The 26,691-nt window shown below is 41.7% G+C and overlaps 1 protein-coding gene across 21 annotated transcripts in view; it reads left to right on the top strand.

Moving 5' to 3' along the window:
• Gbf1 (golgi brefeldin A resistant guanine nucleotide exchange factor 1) overlaps positions 1-26,691 on the top strand; it is a 130,204-nt gene that overhangs the window by 56,321 nt on the left and 47,192 nt on the right. For 2 of the 21 annotated variants that reach the window (XM_087185751.1, XM_087185750.1), the window contains one exon: positions 12,428-12,614. The exons of the other annotated variants lie outside the window; for them this stretch is intronic. The gene's annotated coding sequence lies outside the window, so the exon portion shown is untranslated. The remainder of the gene's footprint in view (positions 1-12,427; positions 12,615-26,691) is intronic. 21 annotated transcript variants of the gene reach the window in all.

Below are 26,691 nucleotides of genomic sequence, written 5' to 3'. Positions count from 1 at the left end.
GCTTACTTTGAAACTTAGTTTAAAGTCCAAAGAATGCGAGAGACCTGTCTGAAATACAGCAAACTTATTTATGCATATAGATATGTTTCTTAGAACCAAATTCAGGACCTAAGGCATGGTAGTTTTTGTTTTTGTTCTTTTTTTTTTGGTACCGGGGATCGAACTCGGGTCCTTGCACTTGTACAGCAGGTGGCAAAACCACTTAGCTAAATCCCTGGCCCTAGGCATGGTAGTTTTAAAACACGCTACCACTGAGCCATATCCTGAGTTTTCTACTATCTTATTTTTATTTATTTATTTTTAAATTTATTTCCCATATAGTTGATGATGGCCTTGAACTCACTATGTAGCCCAGCCAGGCCTGGAACTCTCAGAAATCCTCTTGCCTCAGCCTCCCAAGTGTTGAGACTATAGGTGTGTGTCAACATACCCAACTTCCTACTCCCTTTTCAAATGTACAGGTTTTTTGTTTTGTTTTGTTTCGTTCTGTTTTTTGAGACAGGGTCTCACTAGGCAGTTTAAGCTGTCCTTAACTCGCTGTGTAGCCCAGGCTACTCTTGAACTTGCAGCGATCCTCCAGCCTCAGTCTCCTGAGAGCTGGGATTACAGGCATGTGCCTGGCTTGTTTTGTTTTTTGGGGGTTTTTTGGTACCAGGGATCAAACTTGGGACCTTGGAACCTTGCGCTTGTGAGGCAGGTGGTGGAATCACTGAGCTAAACCCCTGCCCTGTTTGTTTTATTTTTTGATACAGGGTCTCCTTATGTAGTTCAGACTGGCTTTGAACTCACTATGTATCCAAGGCTGGCCTTGAACTCACAGCAGTCTTCCTGGCTCAGCCTTCCAAGTGCTGGGGTTACAGGTGTGCGCTACCATGCCTGACAAATTTACAGTTTTGAGGATAGAATCCAGGGTTTTATGCATGCTGGGCAAATGCTTTACCACTGAACTATATACATGGTCCATAAGCTTTTTATTTTCAAGAGTTCTGGTGATATTCACAAATCACCAAAATTGGCAAATGAAAAAAGCCCTTGTAAGAACTTGTACAAATCAGTATGAAGTAGCTAGATATAGTGGTCACACCTGTAATCCCAGCATTCTGGGAGGCTGAGGTAGGAGGAGCAAAGCTTTGAGCCTAGCCAGGGCAATTTAGTGACTTAGCAAGACCCTGTCTCAAAATTGTTTTAAAAAATTGAAAAAGGAAAGGGCTGGGATAAGGCCAAGTGCTGAGGCCCTGGTTTCAATTCCTTATTACCACAAAAGGAAAGGAAGGGAGGAAGGGAGGGAGAGGGAGGGGAGGGGAGAAGGGAAGAAAGAGGGAGGGAGGGAGGGAGAGAAGAGAAGGAAAGGAAGAAAAAGAAAAGAAAGATTTCCTAATAGGAAAATGAAAACTGAGCAAAAGACTTTAAAAGACATCTTATCTATACATGAACAATCAATAGGTGAGAGGAAAGGTGCTCAACTTTATTAGTCACTAGAGAAATTCAGGACCACTAGTAAAATTCAAAACAATGGAATACTACTACACATAGAGGAAAATGGCTAAAATGAAAAAGATAGACATTACCAGTTAGAACGAGGTGTGGAGCAACTGAAACTCTTTTACCCTGAGGGTGAAATTGGAAATTGAAAAAATGGCTGCATCTGGTAGAGCTGATATGCCTACAGGTATGAGCCAGTAATTCTTTATGTCCAGGGTTATGCCCAATAGAAATTCATATGTACGTTCCCCAAAAGATATGTGTGGGAATATTAGAGCAATGATGTTCATAGACGGCAAAAAAACTACCCAAGTGACCATCAGAAATAAAATAGCCAGGCATGGTGGTACACGCCTATAATCCCAGCACTCTGGGAGGCTGAGGCAGGAGGACTGCAAGTTCAAGCCCAGCCTAGGCAACTGACTGAGACCCTTTCTCAAAATAAAAAAGTTTAAAAGTGTGGGATGTAGCTCAGTGCAAATGCTCTGGATTCATCCCCAGTGTATACATGGACGTGCATGTTCACACACACACACACAGAGTAAAATGGATAAGTAAACTGTATATTCTCACTCCTCACAATTGAACACTATACAGCAAAGAGAATTACTGAACTACAACATACTAGAACACAGATGAATTTTTCCAATGCAACTTTGAGTGAAAGAAGTCAAACACAGAAAAGTCCAAGCCTAACAGTATGAGACTGTTCATATGATATAGTAGTCACAGCAAATTGGTGGTATTAGGAACCACAATAATGGCTGTCTTCCAAGGCATTGCAACTGGATGAAGTCATAATTGGGATTTCTGAGTCTTGGTAATGTGCTTCTTTTCTTAATCTGGGTGCTGATTATATAGTAGTTAAGTTTGTGAAAATCCATTGAGTTGTACACCTTTTTTTTTTTACTTATTTTTTTGGTACCAGAGATCGAACTCAGGACCTTGCGCTTGCAAGGCAGCCAGTGGAACCACTGAGCTAAATCCCCGGTCTTATGTACACCTCTTTTTTTAAAGCAAATTCTCACTATGTAGTTCAAGTTGGCCTCGAGCTCACGATGTATCCCAGCCTGGCCTCGAACTTGAGGCAATCCTCCTGCCTCAGACTCCCGAGCCCTGAGATTACAGGTGTGCACCACTACACACAGTTGAGTTGTATACATGTGATGTTATGCACTTCACCCTGAAAGTTCCCTTTAAAAAAAGAGGGAGGACTTAAATTTGCAGATGCTGACCAATCAGCTGGCTCACTCACCAGCTAAATAACTTACTGCTGCAGATTAACCTAGGAGACTGAGGAAAGGGACTAATTATGACCTGCCTTGGGGCCTCAGACCCACTCCTGAACAGTTAGAACTGTAAATGTTAAATCTGTAGTGTTTATATTAGTTTGGTCATCAACACTAGCAAGACAACCTTTGGGGAAATGAATGTAAGATCACTAAAGTGAAGGGCCAAGAAGGGTCTAGGTCAGGACCCAGAGGTGGTCAGTGTGAAGTCTGCTCTTTCTGTTTAGTAAGCTTAGCTCATGGCTTTCTTAGCTTTGCTCTCTTGTCTTCATTTTTGAGCTACTGCTTACCTCCCTTAGCTGATAAGCAGATTTTGTGTGCTATAGTCACTCAAATGTTGGTTTTGTTTTTGTGAGTTTTTGAAATTTTTGGGTCATTCTAGTTAAAATTTTTCTGTGCCTTTGTTTATGGATCTGAAACTTAATTCAATATTAGTTGTGGAATGAAATCAAGATCTCCCCCACCACCAGCCCCATACCGGGGATTGAACTCAGGACCTTGATCTTTTGAGGAAGGCACCACACCATTGAGTTACATGCCCGGCCCGTGATCATGTTTTTTTGTTCTCTTGATTTTTCTTCCTACCCTAGATCTGCTGTCATAAAATTTTAATCAAAAGGTAATTAATGATGTTAAATTAGTCCTAGAAATTGCTTTCAATTCCTGTTTAGTTTATTCTGTGTCCCTAGGTTATAGAAATATCTCATATTTTGGTTCTTGATTGGCATTTATGTAATTTAGGAAAACTATGATCAACCATACTGTGCATACATATAAGCCTCACCTTCTCTGTTGGGCTTGAGCAGTTGTGATGGGTATCGTGGAACTAGAGGCCACATGGGTAGATGGGATTTGAGGATTTCAGTGGGTTTGTAGTTGGTGGAGATGGTGAATTGGAAAGGTGTAGGATACATGTGTTTCTCCTTCACATCTACTGTTTGTACTCTTTGATGTCAGAGTAAAAAGTGTAGTAGCTGGAAAAGCCAAAAGATAGAATGGAAAAAGTTACGCCTCATGTTTTCTATTGACTGAGAGAAGTTTATATTTTCTATCTAGTTTCCTTAGATAAAATTGAAGATACGTATCTGCCCACTTATTCTTATTAGCCCTCATTTTGGTTTTTCAGATCTTCCCTATTAAAATTGCACACTGTATTAGCATTGCCTGTCTGCTGCCGCTGCATGGGCTGAGATCCCTGTTAACCCTGCTCAGTTTCTCTGTAGGTCATCCTTGCTTCTGCCGTCCCCAGAATAGAGCCGTGCATGCACGCTTGTATTCCAGTGAGGGCGGCACAGCTGTTTCTCATGGAACTGTTGGCGAAACCTGTAGCGACATTAGCCAAGGAGAGATTTGGGATTTGCACATAGCTGTGAGGGGTTGTTCAATTTATGGCCTGTACACCAAGTCTGTTCTTTACCAACACAGAGCCACATTTGCAGCAGGGATTGAGGAAGGAGTTGATTTTCTGTTTATTAGAGGTGACATAAGCAGTGGGGCAGTGGCAAAGAGGCCATGTTGCTCTTGCTAAATATACATCCCTGACAGTTGGATAATAGGTTCCAGGAAGTTCAGTGGAAAATTAAAACAAAGCAACATTTATAGCTGATTGAACTTGAAAAGCCATTTTGGAGTTGAATGGCAAATATGTGGACTTCAGCATTCCTGGAGCCTGATGCATCCTGCTGGATGGCTCTGTCCTGTGTACATGATGGCCTGGGGACTCGCCAGGGTGCAGTGTTCTTCGTTAGAGGGTGCTTTGAGGAATAAAAGTTTGCTACCAGAAGTGCCCTTCCTGTAGAGTTATGTAACACAAGTTCCTCTTGTCTGGGGAACACCTTGCCTCATGATTTGAGGGTAGTTGCTAAAAGAACAGGAATGATCGGCAAGAGACAAAGTAGCTTCTAAGTACTATAAATACTCCCAGTCACTCTGTGGGGGCTGTAGCTCTAAGCAGATTGGTGTGGTATATGCACATGATCTTAGCACCATAACGCTTCTGACTAATGTCCCGAATTGTCTTGGGACTAACTTGCTTGAGCTTTAAGTTAGGCTGACTGCTATGATGAAAAGGCTTTGGACTCTGCGTGCATAATTTCTTTAGAACCAAGAGAAAAGTTGTAGGGGATGGGAATGTGAAAGAAAGGTTACAGGAAGTGTAGATGAAGAGAGGATGGTGGCGGGCCATGGTGGTGCACGACTGTAATCCCAGTACTCTCTGTAATCCCAGTACTCTCTGTAATCCCAGTACTTGGGAGGCTGAGGCAGGAGGTTCACTGCAAGTTCAAGGTCAGGGTAGGCTACATAGTGAAACTGTATCTCAAAAAAAAAAAGAAAAGGAAGGAAGAAAGAAAGGGAATGCTGCACATTCCCATCTTTTTGTCCAGGGTAATCTTATGCTTCTGTTTCTGTGCATTTGCTTTGTAGGGAATAAGCCTCGGAAATCTGATAATGCCCCAGGGTTGATTTGGTAAGAGGATGAGAAGGCCTCTCTTGCTTAAACCTTATCAGTACCTTGCTCCATGTAAACCAGCCTGGCTGTTAGGAAAACATAAATTGTGACTAAGGGCCTAATACCTTCTGTTCTTACTTAAGTGAACTGTCTTTTTTAGCTACAGTCAACCATTCCTGTGAATTTTCCCAAACTTGAACTACTGCAGTGGAACCAAGGGTTTATAGGTTCCCTGGGTTCACAGAACATTTCCTCAGCAAGTGGGAGAGGTTTTCTTCTCTTGTGTTGAAAAACAAACATCTAGCCTTAACAATTCCTTCAGCTTGGGGCCAGGGATTTAGCTCAGTGGTTCTGCTGCCTGCCTCGCATGTGCAAGGTCTGGAGTTCGATCCCCGGTACCAAGAAAAAAAAAAACAATTCCCTCAGCTCCACCTTTACTTCATGAAGAACTTGAGTGGGTTCTACTTTTAAACATTCCTCTTGTAAATATGATGGAATATTTATTTATTTATTTATTTATTTATTTATTTAGGATTTTTTTGAGATAGGGTCTTGTTATGCAGTCCAGGCTGGCCTTGTACTCACTGTGTAGCCCAGGCTGACCTCCAGCACAGGTGATCCTTCTGCCTCAGCCTCCTAAGTGCTGGGATTATAGGCATGTGGCACCACACCAAGCAAGAATTTATAAATGTCAGATAATTTGGCACCAGGTTCTTGGTTCATTTATATTTTGATGCTACTGGGGGAATTTTTGGTTTTTTTTTTTTTTTTTGGTACCAGGGATTGAACTTGGGGCCTTGGGCTTGTGAGGCAGGCGGAGGCACCACTGAGCTAAATCCCTGGCCCGCTACTGATTATTTTTAGCTTTTAATTCAAGAACCTTTGTTGGTAAGAGCCTAAGCCTTCTTTGGAAGTCACATCCATTGCCAGGGAATCTTGGTGACTGCGTGTTGTCTCTGCAGATTAAAGGGTAATCTTAGTTGGAATAAACCTACACTTTGGTGTTTTCAAGCTATACAACTGGTGCTTTGTAGAAGAACTGTTTCAGTTTAGTTTCTCCAGCAGATACAGCTCTGCTCCTGCATCTCTGCTCCTGGTATCTTCCTCAGGTGCCTGCAGTATCACTGAGGAACAATTAGGTCTCCAGTGAATTGAGCGTAATTGTGGCCTATTGCTTTCTTTCTGTGCATGTTGTACTGGTTCCATGTTTCTGAGCCAGTTAAATCCAAACTGTGCCTTGTCTATGGAGAGCTGAGGCTTGGCAGGCTCATACTGGTAGTCTCTGAATGGTGAAATTAGGGCCAAGATTGGTCCCTTCGGTGTCTTATAGAAAAAGCCTGGATGTGGTGGCACATGCCTGTAATCCCAGCACTTGGGAGGCTGAGGCAGGAGGATTCCAGCAAGTTCCAGGCCAGCCTGGGCTACATAGCGAGTTCAAGGTCAGCCTGAACTACAAAGTGAGACAGCTGCAGTCAGTATGCATCTTTTTCTGAAATAAGTGATTTATGGGGCTGAGGATTTAGCTCAGTGGTTTCACTGCCTGCTGCACAAGCGCAAGGACCTGAGTTCGATCCCCAGTACCAAAAAAAAGAAATAAGTGATTCATGAGGTGTAGGCCCTTATATGAAAGAAAACAAACCTGGGTGCTGCATGGGACGGTAAAATTTCTGTGCCATCTCAGGGGTGTGGGTCACAAGGCAGAGAAGGTGGGCCAGGCACATGTGGTATTGCTGGTTATTTATGGCCGCATCTGGACTGGAGTTGCTGCCGTGTACCTGGGAGGTGAAGATTTACAGTCAGAATGAGGAAGTCCTCATCAATCTTCCTGGGCTCTGTGGAGGATCTTTCCCGACCAGAGTGCCTTTTTGAAAATGGCCTGGCCTTTTCCACTGAACTGCAGTGGCTGAGATTAATATTAATCCACTTGGGCCGGGGATTTAGCTTAGTGGTTCCTCTGCCTGCTTCGCAAAGCCTCCTGCTTCACAAGCATAAGGTCCTGAGTTCGATCCCTGGTACCAAAAAAAAAAAAATTAATCCCCTTAATACTGCAGTTCATGATATAGTCATTAGGTGTCTTGGGACTAATTCTCTCCAGCTAACTAGTGTGATTTATTAAGTACACATGGAGATCAAGTCTGAATGCAGCGAGGCAGAATTGGCACCAAGTGAATACCTCCTTGTGTCTGTGTTAATGCTGGTCGATCGGGACACAACTACAGGTTGGCTGAGAAAAACAGGGCAAAGCAGGCTGAGCTCTCTTACTCAATAGTATCTGCCCACCCCTACCCTTTAGTTTAGGTATAGAAACTACCGAGTTTGTGTCAGGAATAGAAATTATATGTAATCTTTGCATCAAAAGTCAAAGAAGAGGAAAAAAACTATATAAAATTTTGAAAAATTTTAAAAACATAGGCCTCCTATGTTTTTAAAAGAGATGTGGAGGGGGAGCAGGGGGAATAAAACTGACGATGTGATTTGTATATGTTCCAGTCCTCCAAGATGAATGTGAACACTGTATATCGCAAACACACTAATAAAAACTTTCTGTAAAACATGGGCTCAAACTAAGACTGTCGATTATTTGAATGACTTTCCTCCTCTACTCTTTATTTCTTTAAGTTTTAAGTAACTATTTAAATGAAATTTCTTAGCTTCTTTGAAGTTCTTCATCAGTAGACAACCTAGGCCAGGCATTGGTTGCACTGGGGTATAATTCATCACCTCTCCGGCGCAGGTTTGAATTTTTCTTTTTGAAAGGGACAAGGAGGTAGAGCAGCTAGGCCTGCCATAGAACGGTTCTCTTCTCTGGTATCCTTGCCGAAGCTAGCTGAAGCATAATTTCTTTTGTAAATAATTGAGGTTTATCATTTTCCTTTCTCAAACCTCCTTTTCTTCCCCCTCTTTGCTCTTTCGGCAAAGATGGCATTAATATGGAAAACATCTACCTAGCTGACTTCGTTTAATCAGGCAAGTCTGACATTTGTGAAGCCTCTCATTAACATTTTCCCCCAAAGAGCACAAAATGGCCCCCCCTCCAAATACAGTCACTTCAGAGTTTAGGCTGCTTTCCATCACCATTGGCAGGCTGTTTGTAGAGGTGTTACTTCTCTAAACTTTCATTCCTGGCCCAACAGCTACTGGACACATATGGGGGACCTTCTGTTTGGGTGATGCCGTATTCCTTGTAAACATCACTTTTTACCAATTTTCCCTGAAAATTGCAAGAAATGTTCCATAGGAAAATCAGGATTAGATTTCTTCAGTATTTCCACATGAGTTTTTTTCAAAAACAATTAAGCACTACTATTTCATGGCTCTCTACTAGACACTGCAGGTAACAGAAGCAAGGCAAACTTTTCCCTCTCTGCCTTCTGCAAACTTACAGACTACTGTTAACTCTAAACTAACACTAAAGCAATGGCACTGTATGGAAATACCAAGAAAGAAGATACAGTAGTACCTTGGTTCATGATCTTAACTTGTTCCATGACTTTGGAAAAGATGGCTATGTTTGTGTTCTTGTGGGAAAAATGGCTGTGGTTGTCTTTGTCACCCGATGCAGAATTCACAAACAAAAACAAAATTTTACCAAACATTTGCATTTGTGAACCAAATTGTTTGCAAAGAAAACAAGCATTTGTGAACCAAGTTACCACTATACTAATTCAGCTAGCAAGAAATCAAGGTTAGCTGTCTTCGTTGAGATTGAGAAAGCGAGTAGTAGGAGACCAGGCCTAGTCTTAGTTTTGTTATTACCGTGAAAGCAGTAACCTTGTGTACACTGAACCAATGGCTAAGAAACTAACCCAGGAGAGGGAATGGCACATCTTAATAGCAATAAGGCCTCCTACTTTACTGCAAGGTAGGAGTAGTAATCTTGATTTCTTATAATCCTCCATTTTTTGTCATTCCCTTTGTCTACTTTATTTCCAAGTGGCATACCAATTCATAGGAAGACAAGGACAGTGGTCTTTTGTTATTTAACATCTGTGTTTAGATCATGCTCTTTAGATCATGCTCAAATTCACCCCCATTTTTCTTCCCTCTGGTTTTTACCTCTGTAGTTTTTGACTGAGTACAGACGAAACAAGGACAAGGACTGTTTATATTTCTTAGTAATTTCATGTCATTTTTCTGTTATTCTTTGTTCTCACCCTATCTCATAATATTAATGTCTCCTCAACAAACTTTAGAAACAAAACTACCATTTAGGGCTTATGTGAACCACAGATTTAAAACTGTGGGGATAGGGGTATAGCTCAGTGGTAGACCAAGTACTTAACCCTGGTTTCAAACCTCACTACCAAAACAAAAAAACCCATCAAAACTCCCAGCACTCTGAGAGGGCTGAGGCAAGATAAAAAGTTTGAGCTCGAACAGGGCAACTTAGTGACTTGCCAAGACTCTGAAAATTTTAAAATATAAAAAATTTAAAATATTAAATAAATGGGCTGGGAATGTGGCTCAGTGCGAAAGCCTTGAGTTCAATTCCTAGTACCACCATCAAAACAAAACTAGGGACTGGGGATTTAGCTCAGTGGTTCCGCTGCCTGCTTTGCAAGCGCAAGGTCCTTAGTTCAATCCCCAGTACCACCACCCCCAAAACACAAAACTTTAACAGTTTAACCAGGCACAGTGGCACACGCCAATATCACCAGCTACTCAGGAGGCTGAGATAGAAGGATCACTTGAGCCCAGGAGGTTAGGGCTAGCCTGGGCAACATAGACTCCATTTTAAAGAAAAAAAACTGTACCAGCTAACAAGTGGAACACTTCTTCTGACAGTCATAAATCATAGTCATTGAATTTTAGAACTGTACAGTCATTTCCAGGCTTATCCTTTTAGATAGATAGACCAACTAATAAATTAAGACAGAAAATTTGAAGTTTGGCCAAGTCCTACAAACTAGTGTAGTCTAACCTGGCATGGTGGCATATGCCTGTAATCCCAACACTCTGGGAGGCTGCTACAGGAGAATTGAAAATTCAGCTCCAGCCTGGGCAACTTAATGGCTTAACAAGACCCTGTCTCAAAATAAAAAGAGCTGGGGATGTAGCTCAGTGCACAGACCCTGAGTTCAATCCCTAGTGCCACAAAAACAAAACAAAACAAGCTACTACAGTCTATAATCGGTAAGCAAGGACTATGGTTTATTCATCTTTGTATCTCCAATGGCTACCATAATGCCAAGACTAGTGGAAGTACAAAATAATATTTGTTGAAGGAAAGGATGAATGATTTGAATTCAGAAAGGCTAGTAGTATTTCAATGATCTTACAAGTGCCATTTTTAAATGTTATAAATAACAAGTATTATTTTAAATTTTCTAATAAAAGATTATAATAAAAATATTCTTAGCTATTCATGAGCAGCAAAATAAATACATTAAGTTTTGAGAAGCGAGGTTTACTAAAACATAATGATAATAAACTATGAGATTCTGGTTTAGCCTGCCCAGTGCTTCCTTTTTCTAACTAGTTTTAAAAAAATAACATTCAATAATAATATAATACTGAATGTAGAAAATTTAGGAATATACAGAAGAGATGGAAATAAAAACTGCTCCTAGTCTAATCGCCTTGAGATAACTGTTTTATCTCTTGATGCGTGCAAATACATGGTAATACCCTTTAACAAAACGGGGATCCTTGTCTGTACATTTTTGCCTCTAGATTTTTCTTTTATTCGATGTTATGAGTATTTTTCCATTATACATTTTCAGAAAAGAAGAACTAATGATGTTGTTCATTGTATGAATGTAACTCTTTTACTCTGGTAAGCGAAGGCAGGATTCTAAGTTCCAGTCCAGACTGGGCAACTTAAAAACTAAATGAGAGAGGGCCTGGGATTTAGCTCAGTGGTTTTGCCACCTGCTTCGCAACTGAAAGGACCTGAGTTCAATCCCTGGTACAAAAAAAAAAAAAACTTAATGAGAGGGTCTGGGGATTTCGCTCAGTGGTTCCGGCACCTGCCTCACAAGCACAAGGTCCCAAGTTTAATCCCTGGTACCAAAAACAACCCACACAACTCAATGAGAGGTTAGTGGTGTAGCTCAGTGTAAAGGCCTGGAAATTCAATCCTCACTACCATTAAAATAAAATAAAAGTTTCCTGTCATTGGCTCTTTGGATTCAAGTTTTTCAGTATTACAGCAATGTAATATAAATCTTTGTATATAATTCTTAAGTTCCTTTAGGAATTTATTTTTATTTCTAGTTAGATAATACATATACATTATTTTATTTTTGAGACAGAGTCTCACTATGTAGCCCAGGCTGGCCTCAAACTTACAATGATCCTCCTGCCTCAGCCCCCAAGTGCTGGGATTATGGGCATGTGCCACCACATCTAGCACATATTTCTAATTTTAAAAAGCCAAATAGTGCTACAAACCATATTTCTTCTTTAAAATCTCTTCCCTAAATTCATTCCTCCCCCCTTTTTATGGTGCTGGGGATTGAGCACAGTGCCTGGTTCCTGCAAGGCAAGCACTGCACTGACTGAGCACCATCCTCAGCCCTCCTTCCTAAACACTTTCATCTGGGTTTTTCCCGGGTGTTCACTATCTCAATATTATCCCTGCACTGTGTTTTTACAGGCAGGGTTTCTACATGTTAAGTATTATCTATCGACTTCCCACTTAACAATTTTTTTTTTTTTTGGTACCGGGGATCCAACTCGGGTCCTTGGGCTTTGCACAGCAGGCGGCGAAACCACTGAGCTAAATCCCCGGCCTCCCCTTAACAATATTAATAAGCACATTCGCAGTATCCCACAGCCCCATTTTCCTTCCCTCCATCCGCCTGATTTAATTTCCTCCCCATTTGTTAAACCAGTCTTCATTTTTTACCTTATTTAAGATCTTAAGTATATTTAATACCAGATCACATTTCCCCCATTTAAAAATGTACTTAGCTTTTTATGTTACCATCACTATTTCATCTCTAACTCCACAATAGTTTTTTAAACTCTCTGAATAGTATTTTTGCATATGATCAAACACACATCTCTTCTGTCTCATTGTTGTCTCTTCCTTCTTACAGCCTTCCACCCCCTTTTCTGCACTGTTTATTGTCGAGACCTCAAGCACAACTGTCATTTAGAACTTTCTTCGCGTTTGTCTGGATCTCCTTTTTCTTGGATTCCATATCCCTTTCTTTCTTCATTTCTGCTCTCATTGTCCTCTTTTAAAAAATCTTCAATCCAGGTGTGGTGGCTCAGTCCTATAATCCCAGCACTCAGGATGCTGAGGCAGGACGTGAGTTGGAGCCTAGCCTGGACTACGTGGCAAGACCCTGTCTCAGAAACAAACAGGACAAAACAAAGATCCCTCCAGTAGCTCCGACGACAGAACACCTGGCATGGACATTGTTTTAGACCCTGCATATCTGAAGGTATCCTTATTCTCTTCTGATGCTTGGTTTAAGGTTTGACAGGACACAGAATGCTAGTCTGAAAATCATTTTTGTTCAGGTTTTGGTGGCTATGCTTCTTTGTCTTCTCATCTCCAGTATTGATCTTGAGTAGTCTGATGCCAGCCAAATGAACTGAAGTTTTCATAACCCCTTATCTTGAGTGTTCTAAAACACTGGTGCGGGTCTCTTTAGTCACGGTGCTGGGTTCTTAGAAGTGAGGGTCCTTTTAATCTGGAAAGAATCACAGAATTTGATTTGGGGAGATGACTATATTAGTTCTTCAATAATTTCCTTTTTTTTTGTACCGGGAATTGAACTCGAAAACTTATAAGCTACATTCCCAGCCCCTAATTTCCCTTTCTTTTCTTTTTTTGGGTACCGGGGATCGAACTTGGGTCCTTGCACTTGCAAGGCAAGTGGCGGAACCACTGAGCTAAATTCCTGGCCCTGATTTCCCTTTCTTGAGCCGTGTATAATAGTGCATGCCTGTAATCCCAGCCCTTGGGAGGCTGAGGCAGGAAGATCACCTCAGGTTTGAACCAGCCTGGACTACATAGCAAGAAACTGTCTCAAAAAACAAAACCAAGAAATTCTTTTTCTTTTTTCTGTTCTTTAAACAGATTCCTCTATTTCCGTTCCATACCTTACTCATCTACCTGGTGTTGGCAGCTCAAGCTCATTTCTTGGTACTTCCCTCTAAAAGTACTTGGTATTTACCCTTTTCAGCTTTTTTCTGCCTTTTCAGCTCTGCTTACATTTCCTTTCCGCTAAAGAATCTGTTGTTGAGGGGGTGGGATTTAGCTCAGTGGTTCTGCGGCCTGCCTTGCAAGCATAAGGACCCAAGTTCAATCCCTGGTACCAAAAAAAAAAAGAAAAGAAAAAGAAAAAGAATCCGTTGACAAATGTAATTCACTGTTTCCACCTTGAAATGGCTTTTGTTTTTTTTTTTAGACAGAGTCTTGTTTTGTAGAGCAGGCTGACCCCAAACTCACAGTCCTGCCTCACCCTCCTGAATGCTGAGACTATAGGCGTGTACCTCCACACCCAGCTTCCAGGATCACTTTGTGCTACTTATTATATATTTACATTTTTATACTTAACTCTTGAACCATTGTAGCACTTTGCACTTCATCAAACAGTTTGTCACGATTGCATTTAGTGAACTGTGCTTTCCCTTGCCTCGCATCCCTCCCACTGCACAGGAGACTCCATCAGGGAAGGGACTTTACTGCCTCATTCCCCACCTGCCCAGCCCCCGGCACAGAGTTCTGACTGTAAATATAAGCGGATTGGTTAGCACCTTCTCTTAGTCAAATGGAATTTATTTTGCTAAGTGGAATGAAATAGGAATTTAACTTTTTCTCCATCATAATTAAACTAATTATTGAATACTCATTATCATAAATCATACACTACATATTGACCTACCCATCTTCTTGCTAGTATTATACTGGTTAATTTGTTACAGGTCTAAGAGATTTTTAAATGATACTGGACACTTCTGTCATTAGTTTAAAAATATTGTGACTCTCTTCACCCGGTTATTCTTTCACATGAAGTATGGAGTGGCTGAGTCTATTTCTTTATACTTGGTCTCCCTACCCTGGAACATGTAATGGCTTCTCCATTTAGGCTTCTTTTGTGACCTTGGTAATGTTCATAAGATCTTTCCCGCATCTATGATAAGTTTATTCTTAGCTTTTTAAAAGCTTAATGGCTAAAGGAAATGGGAATTTCCCCCATTATAAATTCCTTTTTAAAAATTTTTTTATGTTGCCCAGGCTGGCCTCACTCCCAGGCTAAAGGAATTCTCCTGCTTCAGCCTCCCAAGTAGCTGGAGCTACAGGCATGTTGCACTGGACCTAGCCATATTTCTTTAATGTTAACTAAAACTGGGTAGATTTTTCTGTATTCTTGCAACATAGTTTATTTTAGATGTCTAGGATAGAAAATACTAGCTTTGCTTTTAATAAGAGCCAGCTGCTTCAGTTCCCTCTTGCTGTCTAATATACCACTTCAAAACTTTGTGACTTAAAATAACAGCTATTTTATTGGATCTCACAGTTCCAGAGGTCATCTAGGACTCAGCTGGGCAGTTCTGATCGTCTCAGTCAGGGACTTGCAGGGTAGCTTAGACTGTCCAGGGCGGTTTACATCTCTACAATGGAAGAAGAGAAGCTTCTAGGCCCTTTGGTGCCTGGCAGGGAAGTCCCAAATTGTCATTTTCTTTGCATTCTACCTGTCAAGACAGTCTTAGACCAGATTGGGGGAGCGGGGGGTCAAACATAAACTACTCCTCTCGATTCAAGGAGGAGCATGTGAGGGATGGCATTGTGTGGGACTAGCTTAGGACACTAACTTCCATAATGGTGTTTATTTGTTTGTCCTTGCCTCCTTCCTTCCCTTCTTTCTTTCATTCCAGGTAGCTATGCTATGCTCTAAGCCAGACTAGGTTCCTGGTTCCTACAAGTATTTTATCTAGTCAGCTTCCAGTACCAAATAGCTGTATATTCATTGTCAGGAGCAAGAATCTGGTTGCAGAGGATTGCAAGGAAAACAATTTTTTTAATGTTTCCATCTGCTCTCCTGGGTGAAGCATAACTCTTGTGGACAAATACAGAGCTCATGTGAGCATGAAATACCAGATGAGGAGACAGGTGTGAATGTGCCTTGTCGTCCTGAATGTTGCCTACTCTCCAGGAAGGACAGCCTCCCCCGCTCCTCCCCAGCAGCAGCAGGCTATCCCCTTCCCTCCTTAGGGGCTGTCATAAGAGCTGCCTCCTATGCTGGTCCAAGTAGAAATGAGAGAACATTATTCCTTTTCTTTTTTCACCGAATACTTCTTCCTACTCTGGGTTTGCTAGCCTCTGCCTTAAACACGCACCAGGCAAAGATGAAAGTCTTGCATTCTCTTCCTCTGCTTGGACTGAAGGAAGGCAGCAGGTGACACGATGCGTAAAGGAGGGGGTGAGAGGCTGGGAGGAGAAGGAGTCATTTCCCACACACTATGGATGTTGCTCAACCAAATGAGTGTGAAATTTGGTCAGAGCCACAGCATGTGTTTCAATTTTCCAGGGCATTTCCTCTTCCTAAATACAGGTTTAACCCTTTCTTTTGTGTAATGCCAAGGAATACCCAAGAACACAAAATGCATTATAGGTAAGAAGGGGAAAATGCTAGGGCTTCATAGGGCCCCTTTTGGACCTAGAATCTCCAACTGATTTCTTGCCAAATGGTAGTGGCAGGAAAAAACACACGTGAGTTAGGTAGACCTGGTTCCATATCCAGTCTCTTGGATTGAATGGACTTCAGCAGTTATTGGATCTTTTTGAACCTCCACTTTTTTCATCTATAAAATATATGTGAAAACTTTCTTACAGAAGTCTTTTTTTCTTTTGTTTGTTTGTTTTAGTTAATTTTTTTTTCTGAGGCAGGGTCTCGCTTTGTAGTTTAGGCTGGTCCTGGACTCACTAGCCCAGGCTGGTCTCAAACTCACGGCGTTCCTCCTGCTTCAGCCTCCCGAGTGCACCACTACACCTAGCTACCTTATGGAAGTCTTGAGAGGACTAGATGAGATGACTTGTACAAGGTGCCTCATCTAGTGTATACCTTGCACATCATACACACTTGGTGTGTGTTTCCTTCTCCAGTCTTCCCTGTGGGTTTTGAGCAGATCTACTTTTTCATCCCATGTACATGGGTTTACCATGTTAGCAGACATCTTAGTCGTGTTGCTTTTCTCCCTGAATCTGACTATAAGTGTGTTAAAGGAGAGGAATTACTTTTACATGACACACAAAATCCCTTCGGTGGTCCTTATTCCGCTAAGGGCAGATGACTGCTAGTACCGAGGAGGACTGCTCCTCATCGGATCCCGCAGGCACCTGCAGTGTTAGAGCTGAAGTGAGGCGTAGGTCACCCACTCTGTTTCACAGGACAAGAACTGGCTCAGAGGTTTTATCTTGTGCAAGACCTCATGACCGTAGTGGCTGCTCTGGAACTAGAGCTCTGATTTGTCTATTAGTAAATTTGATTTTTTTCTTCTGGGTTCTAAGTACTCAGTCTATATATTGTTACAGAACTTTCTTCTGACTTGAAACACTGGTCACGCTTGGCAGTGGGGAGTAGCTAGCCACTGTTGACAGGTTAGTGCCATTCCTTAGGGAACAACCGGCCCACACTGAGGGTCCTATACTAGAAGCGGCCACCTGAAAATCTTTCCCCAGAGTCTGCCCAAGAGACACTGAGGTGCAGCCCAGCTGCTGTTAAGCCTCTGTTCCCAGGACGGTGAGTCGGGAAACAAATTTGTTTCTTTTTTTCTTTTTTTTTCTCCTTCAGTGCTGAGGACTGAACCTAGGCCTTGTACCTGTAAGGCAAGAGCTCTTGAGTTATATGCCCAGCCCAAAAAAATGGTTAAGGTTTTTTGGTTTTTGTTTTTTTCATTTGAAATCCAACTCTTCTCTTTGGGGGGAGTGGAACTGAGCACTAAGCCACATCCTTCACACATTTTAAAAATTTTATTTAGAGATAGGGTCTCACTAAGTCACTGCATTGCCCAGGCTGTGTTTCAACTTGTGATCCTCCTGCCTCAGCCTCCCAGAATGCTGGGATTAGAGGTGTGTGCCACCAGACCCAGGTCCTGTTGTCTTCATTCTAATGCCAAGTAAGAGAGGCTCGCCTCAAACTCCTAGCTGTCTTGTCTTTTTTTTTTTCCTTAAGATACTGGTGTTCAAACCCAGGGCTTTAGGAATGCTAAACAAGTGCTCTACCACTGATCTATACCACTATCCTCTTGTTTTTTCTTGAAGTATAACTAACATACAGTAAAATCTACAGAACTTAGGTGTTCAATTGATACATTTTGGTAATCATATAAACCGTATTACCTAGCATTTTTTAAAAAGCTACAGGGGCCGGGGATTTAGCTCAGGCACCACACACACCTGCCTTGTAAGCGCAAGGTCCTGAGTTCGATCATGTCATACTCACCTTCTGAAGAGTATTCAATGGTGTGGATATGCTAAAAGAAAATAGTATCTATTCTTTTATTAAAAGACATTTGAGGGCCGGGGATTTAGCTCAGTGGTTTCGCTGCTTGGTGTGCAAGAGCAAGGATTCGAGTTCGATCCCCAGTACCAAAAAAAAAAAGACATTTGAATTGTTTCCAGTTTTTGGCTATTGCTGCTATAAACATTCTCATACAAGTCTATGTAAACCTATGTTTTAGTTTATGTTGGATAAATACCTAAGAGTACAATTGGCTGGCCATAGTGTAGATGTGGGTTTAACTTTAAAAAGAAACAATTCCTCATCGTAGCTATGTACCTCCACCCTACCTTTATCTCTTCCTTCTCTGAGGGACTAGGCTCTTTAAGTTTAGAATTTGGCAGGAGAGAGGAAGCAACATCATCAAGTCCCTGCTGCCAGGACACAGTGGCCTGAATTGGACACTTAAAAAGCTGAAGCAGGTGTTTGAAACCCTACCCCAGCCTCTCTGTTTGATGCCAGCTTACTGAGAGGCTGAAGCCTGGCCAGCAGAATTCAGGGCTAATCAAGTAGAAGCTAGATCACAGAGTTTAACAGGAGATAGCTGCATAACAGTGTACAGTATGTACTGTGGCCTGTTAGGTTTGAGGCAGGTAAAGGAACAGCTTCATGTAGGAGAGGTCTTTGCTGGCCCAAATGTTCTTGAGTGAGGGGTAGTCAAGCTGTGTGTGAAATGGAAACCCTTCCCCACTTCTGCTTGCTTCCCAATCCTACCTTTATCCTTGAAGCTGTGTGGAGTCAGCACTTCCCTTAGTAAAGTTTATATTGCCAAGGGCCTTTAGTCAGGTAGGATTCGGTATCCTGCGTGTCAGATATTGTGGGAGATAAATTATACCCTGGTAAAGTTTTGTTTTTGTTTTTGTTTTTTAATACATCCATCTTACCTAGGCCTAGAGAAACTAATTGCCATATGTCAAGGGTTAATATAGGAAATTGAAAGTTAGGGTGTGAGCTCCCAAAAGAAATGACTTAATGTATCAAAGCAGTGGTTTCTCTTGTTATATGAATGGAGGTGAAATTGATAGAAGTGTGATCTGCTTTTAAAGGGCTGCTTCAACTGAAGATCTCGAAGAATGAATTCCAATCAATATCTTTTCTGATATTGATGAGTCCACAGAGAGAAGAAATAGGCTTTCCATGCCAGGCTAGCCTTGAAGGGAAAGGGTTTTGGGAACTTATTTTCATCTCATAGGTGACCATTCCTTAAATCTACTCTGGGTATCTTTAAGACTTCAGTCTTGGGAAGCAAGATTAAGAACTAGGCTAAGATTCTATCAATTATGGGTTTTTTTCTTTTAATTATCATACAGTAAGACTGACTTCTTGAATATACAGTTCTATGAATTTTAACACACCATTAGGTTTGTAACTGCCACCACAAATAGGATATAGAACAGTTTCATCACCTGGAGAACTCCCTCCACCCTCCTTTCGTAGTCACAGCCTCCCCACTCGAACCACTCCAACCTCTGCCAGCCACCGATCTACTTTCCAATTTTTATTTATTTTTAATGATGTGAATTTTGGGGGGGGGTACTGGGGATTGAACTCAGGACCTTCTGCTTGCAAGGCAGGACCTCCTCCATGGTTTTATCGAGAAGCTCATCTGAAAGGGATCATACAATGTGTGACCTTGGAGACTGGCTTCTTTCACTCAACCGATGCCTTCGAGATCTGTCCAAGATGTTGAATGTATCAGTAGTTTGTTCCCTTTTTACTGCCAACTAGTTTTCCATTGCATGGATGTACCACAGTTTCCTTATTCATTCACTGGTTGAAGGACATGGCATTCTCCAGTTGGGGGCTATTATGGATAGAACAGCTGTGAACATTGGGTCCAGGTTTTTGTGTGAACACAGGTTTTCATTTCTCTAGAGGAAGTACTCAGGAGTGGGATTTCTGGGCCAAAGGGTGTGTGTTTCACTTTACTGCCAAGCTGTTTTCTGGAGCAGTTGCTGTACCACTGTGCATTCCCACCAGAAATGAGAATCCCAGTCCCTCTACATCCTCTCCAGTCCATTGTATTTTAAGTATTTTTAATGTGAGCCAATCAAGTAGGTAGGTAGTGGTATCTCCACTGGTTTACATTTGCATTTCCTGACTGCTGATGATGTTGAACAACTTTTCGTGTGCTTGCCTGCTATCCACATCTCTTTTTGGTTCCCAAACTTTTTTTGTTGTTGTTTTTTGTTTTTTGGTACCAGGGATCTAACTCAGGACCTTGTGCTTGTGAGGCAGGTGCTGGAACCACTGAGCTAAATCCCTGGCCTTTCACATCTCTTCTTTTTTTTTTTGGTACCGGGGATCGAACTCAGGTCCTTGCGCTTGCAAGGCAGGCAGCGGAACCACTGAGCTAAATCCCCAGCCCCAACTCCCTCCACATCTCTTTTTGGCAAGTGATATGTTTGTTCAAGTCTTTGTCCATTTTTAATTGAATTGTTTGTTTTCTTACTGTTGAGTTTAGAGACTTCTTTATTCTGTATTCAGGTCCTTTATCATTGAAACAGTTATTTACAGATATTTTCCCCCAGTCTGAAGCTTGTCTTTTCATTTTCTTTTCCATAGAACAAACATTTTTACTTTTGACAAAGTCGAATTTATCAATATTTATTTTATGGACTGTGTCTTGGCATAATGTCTCAATTTGCTCTGCCTAATCCTAGGCCACACTTTCCCCTTCTATTTTCCTCTAAAAGGTTTACCACAGATGGTACCACAGCCATTGTGTGCTAACAACAAACATATGGGTACAGAAGCCAAAACACCATACCATTTACAAACACTCCAAATGAAATAAAATGGTTCAAAGTTTAGTTATAAAGTCTAATAAAACAATATACATTAACCTGTTTATACAAAGCTTAAACATAAGACTTATGAAAAAAAATGACTTACGGTTTTCAACCTATGATCCATTTGTTGTTGTTGTTATTATTATTATAATACTGGAGCTTTTACCCAGTGCCTTGCACATGCTGGGCAAGCACTCACCACTGTACTAAAGCTCAGCCCCCTATGATTCATTTTGAGTTAATTTTGTGTAAGAATGAAGTTGAGGTTCATTTGTTGGCATATGGATGCCCATTGTCCCAATACCATTTGTTGAAATCAATTCCTTTCTTAGGTACCAAATTCTCCTTTATGGCTTTATCTTCTTTAGGAGTGAAGGAGCTTCAGAGGATTCTTTCTTAAGTCTCTCCTCACTTTCTAGGATTCACTGTTGTTGCTATTTGTTTCTTTCTGGATCTTTCTGAATTAGATATGTTTTAAATGCCATGCAGTGGAACACCCATTATTTGTAAGTTGATTGAGCATAAAGTATTTCATTATAAAGTCACCATCCGTCACAAGAAGGCATGGGGCTGTAAAAAACATTAACTCTGCACTCTGGGTTGGAATGCAACTTTACCAAAATAATACAGCTTCTGTATTAAGTGTACAGTTGGGATAAAGAGACAAACAGGCAGATACTGTAGGGGAAACAGGTGTTCACTGGGCCCAGCTTCTGCTCTGTGCTTTTGTGTGTGTGTTTTGGTTTTTTGTTTGTTTGTTTTTGTTTTTGTTTTGTTTTTTGGTACCGGGGATTGAACTCGGGTCCGTCCACTTGCGCTTGCTTGCGAGGTAGGTGGCGGAACCACTGAGCTAAATCCCTGGCCCCTTGTTTTGTTTTTTAAGGCAGGGTCTGTCTTTGTAGTTCAGGCTGGTCTTGAACTCACTATGTAGCCCAGGCTGGCCTTAAACTTGCAGAGACCCTCTTGTCTCAGCCTCTGAAGTGCTAGGATTATAGGTGTGCATCACTACACCTGGCTCCCCATCTGTTATATTTGTATTTATTTGTATTTATTTTTTGGTTTTTTGACACAAAGTCTCACTATGTAGCCCAGGCTGGTGTCTGACTCTGCAGTCCTCCTGCCTCAGCCTCACCAGTGCTGGGATTACAAGTATGCACCACCACGCCCCGCTGTTCTGTTTTTTTTTTCCCATCAGTAAAATGGGAAATACCCCTTATCATAAATCCCTTGAGCCCATAAGTGTGAAGGTAGCTGAAACAGAATAAGGCTCCTCAGTCTTGGTATCACTAAGATTAATGATTTGCTGCCACAGGGCCGGGGATTTAGCTCAGTGGTTCCACCACCTGCCTCGCAAGTGGACGGACCCGAGTTTGATCCCGGGTACCAAAAAAAAGAAGAAAAAATGTACTCTCGTGATCTGCTGCCACAGATGCTATTTCCAGCTGTTGGAGAAGGGTCAGTAGGTAGAACTGTGTGTGCTCAAAGGGCAGGGAGCAGTTACTCAGTGGCCTTACAGTTGATATGGGCACTCTGACTCCTCTTCAGAAGCCTGGCTATTGACCTTTCAGCTCATTAATTACCTGTAGACTCTGTGGATATTGATTCAGAATTTTTTTCTTTTTTTTGATTCTGCTTTTTTCCCCTCTTTTTTGCCCTTCGTGTCCTCTAGGGAAGACCCTACACGGTGGTAATTGATAATAAACCTCAAATTATCTTCTCTTCTGCTGACATTGAACAACCAAGTTTGTTTGTTTTTCCTTCTTTTTTGCTCTGCTAATGATGAAAAATTTTAACTAAAGAGATAGAAAAAGCTGCTCCAAGTATAATCCATGTATGAAGCGCGGGGGTGAGTTGTTCCGTTGTGGGGTGAGTTGTTCTGTTGTGAAGTACAGCAACAAAAGCCTTTAATTTCTCTTGGGCTTTCAAATTGCCTGCTTAAGTTTAGGCTCAGACATGTGTGTGCATGCAGAAGCAGCAGAGAGAGTGAAGGTCTACAGTCGCTCTGGCTTCCTGTGTGCCTTACCCTAATTGCTTGGCTCTCCCTAGGTGCCAGTTTCCTCTGGAAGGAAGAGAACTCCTGTTTAGAGCAGATACCCATCAGTCTGTCCTGGCCCTTGGTGTGTGTGAGCCAATCCCTGTGGGCCTCACTTAGCCCCCACGGGGCTTGTTCAAGGCGCCTCACTCTCCTTCCTGGTTCAGGAGTGATGCTGGGCAGACCTGACACTCTGTGGCAGTGCTGCTGTCAGTAACTAAATGTGTTTAGTCATTGGTGAGAAGGAGGAAAGGTACAGAAAAACACTTCTAGGAGAGTTGAGTTTAAAATTTTTATTTGCTATCTTAATCATCTTAGCATGGTATAATAGTTAAGAGCATAATCTAGTGTTTAAGAGCATTGGCTCTGAAGTTAAGACTTGGGTTCAAATTCTATCTCCTTTACTTAATATGTAACCTCAGGTAAGTCATTTAACTTCTTAGAACCTTGGTTTTCCTATGTGTGAAAATGGAGACAGTGATACTATTTCTCAGAGTTAGTACGAGAATAAAATACCCTATATATAATAATTATATTTCGTTTTATTTGAGACAGAGCCTCACTGTTGCTTAGGCTGGCCTTGAACTCCTGGGCCCAAGGAACCTTCCTGCCTCGGCCTTCTAAGTGGCTGGGATTATAGGCACATACCACCATGCATGGCTTGATAATTATGTTTAATAATTTATGTAGCTGTTGTTGAAGTCTGGAGTAAATTAAATTAAGGCTCTTAGAAGCAATCTAACAATTAGTTGGAATGCTTTTTTTGTTTTAATACTGGGAATTGAATCCAAGGCCTTCTGAGCTACATCATTAGTGCTTTTTCAGTTTCCCCAGGCTGGGCTCAAACTTGGAATCTTCCTGCCTCGACCTCCAAGCCACAGGTACGACCACCATACCTGGTTTCCTGAATCATATTGGACAAAGTCTATGCAATATATTTTCCTTTGTGTAGGCTGCCTTTAAGCATTTACCTTTTCATTTTTATTTTTATTAATACATGTTTGCAGTACATAATGATTACATTTATTGTGGGGAATTGGACATGTACATAATATCTCAGTTCCTTTCTCCCCTACCCTCCACCCAACCCCTTATTCCTTTTTTTTTTTTTTTTTTCGGTACCGGGGATTGAACTGAGGCCCTTGCACTTTTGAGGCAGGTGGTGGAACCACTAAGGTAGATCCCTGGCCCACCCCGTCTTACCTTTTAAAGTGGAAGCTATATCAAACTTCAGGCAGACCTAGGTGACCCCATTCAACAGGGAGGAAATAGTAAAATGAGTATTTCAGGAGCAGAGATTTCCTGAAAGCGTTCTGTTATTGGTTCCATGTGCTGTTAGGGATTTCAACCCTGGGGGGAAAAATGCCTGTCCTCCTCTCTTCTCCTTAGAAAGAGGTTGAACTGTAGGGACAGAAAGGTGGCCAAGGTCCTAGCTAGGTGACCACACCAGAGAGCACACAGACATCCAAATCCCTTTTTCTTTCTGAGTTACCTTGAACCTTTTTTTGCCAGACATCAAGGAAGGATAAGATCTTGTATCATCTGGCTTAGGCTTCGGCCTCATACACATCACTACATGCTACTTATTAATGACAGTTGAGGGGGAAATATAAAATTATTATGTCTAATTCCTGAGCTTTTCAGGCTTTAAGTGTAACTCCAAGTTGTGTGAGTTAAAGCAATGATCTTGTCCTATCAGCATGTTATGGTTTGATTTTTTGATTTATAAAGAACAGGTTGGGCTGAGTATGGTGGTTCATACCTGCAATCCCGGCACTCAGAAGACAGAGGCAGGAGGGAGGATAAAAGCAAATTCAAGGCCAACCTCAAATAGCAAGACCCTGTCAAAAAAAAAAAAAAAAAAAAGAGAAAAGAAAGAAAAGGTTGGGTGTTGGTCTTTGAGGAATAGATCAGCCAGAAAAGTAAATTACTACTTTTCAAAGGGCTTTCAGCCAGGCATGGTAGTGCATGCCTGTAATCCCAGATTTTGGAAGGCCAACGCAGGAGGATCACTCTGATTTCAAGGCCAGCCTGAACTACATAGTGAAACCCTGTCTCAAAAACAAAAACAAAACAAACAAAAACCAAAAAAGTTTTCAGAGGATCCAGTGTAGAAACAACGTACCTTTCTTATGATGTAATATAAGTGCTTGGTACCATTATCCTCTACTGCTGGCTCTACGTGGACCCATGGACCCACCTTGTACCCAGATGCAGCAGTGATTAAGCTCTTACCATACTTTGTCTCTCAGAGAGTCATGATATCAAACCGGGTACAGTGGCATACAGCTAATTCCAGTTGCTCAGTAGGCTGAGGAAGCAGTACTGCAAGTTCAAGGGCATCCTGGGCCACTTATTGAGACCTTGTCTCAAAAAACAAGGGCTGGGGCCAGGGATTTAGCTCAGTGGCACTGTACCTGCCTCACAAGTGCAAGGTCCTGAGTTCGAGCCTCAGTACCAAAAAAAATAAAACAAGGGCTGGGGATATAGCTCAGTGTTACAGTGCCCCTGGGTTCAATCCCCAATACCACCAAAAAAAAAAAAAAGTCACATTATAAAAGATAATTATCCCTTCCCTCCATGTGAACCTTCCCAAGTCTAGAAGCACCTTGAGAAACTAAGAATTTGTTTTTAAAAAAAACAGACCTGGGAAACTGTTAGGGGACAGCTGAAAAAGAGGAACATTGTCAGGAGCTCACCAGACAGACAAGACTCACTTTCCCCTTGTGGCTGCCTTGGTGACAGGCTGTCTGCATTTGTGTGCATTTACTCCCATGAACTTTGCACTTAGATTCCTAAGTTCTAAGGCTCTAAGGGGGTCTTAAAGAATCTAGTTAAATTACTACCCATTTCTTCCCAGAAAGTCTCAGACCATGAGGAAACTGCTGCCCAAAAAAGTGAGGCAGTTTTACCCAAGATCAGTTAGTCACAGAACCAGGGCTGGGCCTAGTGCATTTCTTTATTTCATCTCTCCTGTTGTGTAGGACAATGTTACAAAGGCCTGTCTGGGTTTGACCCTTAAGCCTAGCTAGGAACTACAGCTCTGTGGGAGCTGTCTTTGGCAGTTTTTCTCTGGAATCTGTTCCTGAAACCAAACCTAAATCCCCACCTGGCCATTCATAGATCTGGAAAACTCTGAAGCTGATAAAGATATGAGAGATGTAGTAGATACTCCAGGCTTCTGTCTTCACCAGAGTTTAGTCCTGGTCATCCTTTGAACCATGCTCTCCATGTTCCCTGGTGACTGGAAAGGACACAGGCCCTTTCTACTGAACTACATACCTCAGAAATTCCATCTGTGGATTGTTTTCACTGTCTTTTATAAGAAATCATTCCTGGGTGTAGCATAGTCGGAAGAATAGGAGAACCTAATGCTGTCTTCTAAAATAGGATGTGGCCAGGTGTGGTGGTGCATGCCTGTAATCCCAGCACTCAGGAGGCTGAAGCAGGATCGCATGAGTTCAAGGCCAGCCTGGGCTATACAGTGAGTTCAAGGTCAACCTGAACTACAAAGGGAAGCCCTGCCTGAAAAGACAAAAATAGGCGGGGGATTTAGCTCAGTGGTTTGGCCACCTGACTCGCAAGCACAAGGTCCCAAGTTTGATACCTGGTACCAAAAAAAAAGACAAAAACAAAATTTTTAAAAGATAGGATGTGCTAACATAGAAAAGCTGAAAACCAAAAAGTTTTATGCTTAAATAATATTGTCCTGGGCTAGGGATTTAGCTCAGTGGTGCCGCCACTTGCCTCACAAGCACAAGGTCCTGAGTTCGATCCCTGGTACAAAATAATAATAATAATAATGATAATAATATCCTGTGTCCCTAGAAACAAAAATGTGAAGAGGGATAAATTAACTAGATTTCCATTTTTATTATTCTCTGATTCATTAATTTGTCAGTCAAGACCTATCTTGTGAAAGATAGTATTTTGTCTTCAGGAACTAGAGCCAGTATTTGCAGGATAAAAAGCTAGAATGAGGGCAGGCTAGTGACCCCCTAGAAAGCAAGAAGAGAGAGGTAGACTCTCAGGGCAAAGGGGTCGAGACAGGCATTTCTGAAGCCAAATGGTGTTGAAATAATAGACTGCGGGCCTTTTTCCCTGTCAACGTAATCCAATTGAGAATGCCCAACTGCCCCTGATAAGAGTCACTCAGGAGTGAAGAGCTCTGCTACCAGGGAAAGCA

This window comes from Heterocephalus glaber, unplaced genomic scaffold (genome assembly GCF_053883595.1).
Source record: "Heterocephalus glaber isolate CG9 unplaced genomic scaffold, H.glaber_assembly_v1.0 deba00001498, whole genome shotgun sequence".
Classification (NCBI taxonomy): domain Eukaryota; kingdom Metazoa; phylum Chordata; class Mammalia; order Rodentia; family Bathyergidae; genus Heterocephalus; species Heterocephalus glaber.
Note: the sequence above shows the minus strand (reverse complement) of the source record. Positions and strands in the feature narration are given on the sequence as shown.